The following is a 1,043-nucleotide window of genomic DNA, read 5'->3' on the forward strand; positions in this document are numbered from 1 at the left end:
GAAATGCGTTGAAGGCGGTGGCAAGTCAAGTTCAAGTCAATGAGCGTTTCTGAATACGGGGGCACAGCCTAAAGGCAGCGCGTTCGAAACGCGTTGAAGGCGGTGGCAAGTCAAGTTCAAGTCAAGGAGCGTTTCTGTATACGGGGGTAAGGAATCCCAAGCCGTCGAAACTAATTTGGTGTCCTCCACTACAGCGTTTCTCATGATCATGCCGTGGCACGCCAAACGACCGTAATTATTAATGACGAGTCATATACTTTTAACTAAATGAAAAGAAAAAAAAGGTCCTCTTCTTGAGCCTTTCTTTTTGCTGAATGGTTGTGCGAATATCCACAATGTTCACCGATAACAGATAGTGAAGTGGCCTGGCAGCCTTCGTGGCTTAGCCTCCCTTACCCCTCACCCCTTCGACTAATAAAGTTGTTACTCACTCACTGGTAAAAAAGAAATGGTAACGATGTAACTTAAAATATTAAGCGCAGTTTGTTACCCACACTCGGTAACGCTACAAGTCGAGAAGTAAATATTTTATGACAGGGAGGCACACGGCGCATGCATAAATGAAAACAGTCGATGCAATTTAACATTATTAGGACTACTGCGCAACCGTGCAATCTTAACATTAGTTATCAAAATTTGCGCCAACCATGTATCTATAAGGGGGCGTGCATTGCGAAGTCACTAGCCCTAGTTCGCGACTTGCAAAACTCTTCTAATGTTGGCTTGTATATCTGCACGCCTTTCGAATTTCCTGTATTTCTCTCCCCCTATTGTGATAAGCTTAAAGTAATGTGTGATATTTAGTCGGTTAAGCATTCCGATGCTTCACGTAGCAAATTATGCTCACTTTTTCTAGTCCATTTTTCTCCTGCTTTCCAAATTCAGGGTGCGTTAAAATTTTTTTAAGATCTGTTAGTACACAAAGGAAAAATCTGGCTCGCCCGCCACCACATTCATCTGATCTTCATTTGAGGTCTTTGTTTTAACCTTTTTTTTCAGACCTTCTCTTCTCTAATTGCTTATTGATCTCTTCTTGACCACTG

The sequence above is a fragment of the Rhipicephalus sanguineus genome, chromosome 5 (assembly GCF_013339695.2).
Source record: "Rhipicephalus sanguineus isolate Rsan-2018 chromosome 5, BIME_Rsan_1.4, whole genome shotgun sequence".
NCBI classification, from domain to species: domain Eukaryota; kingdom Metazoa; phylum Arthropoda; class Arachnida; order Ixodida; family Ixodidae; genus Rhipicephalus; species Rhipicephalus sanguineus.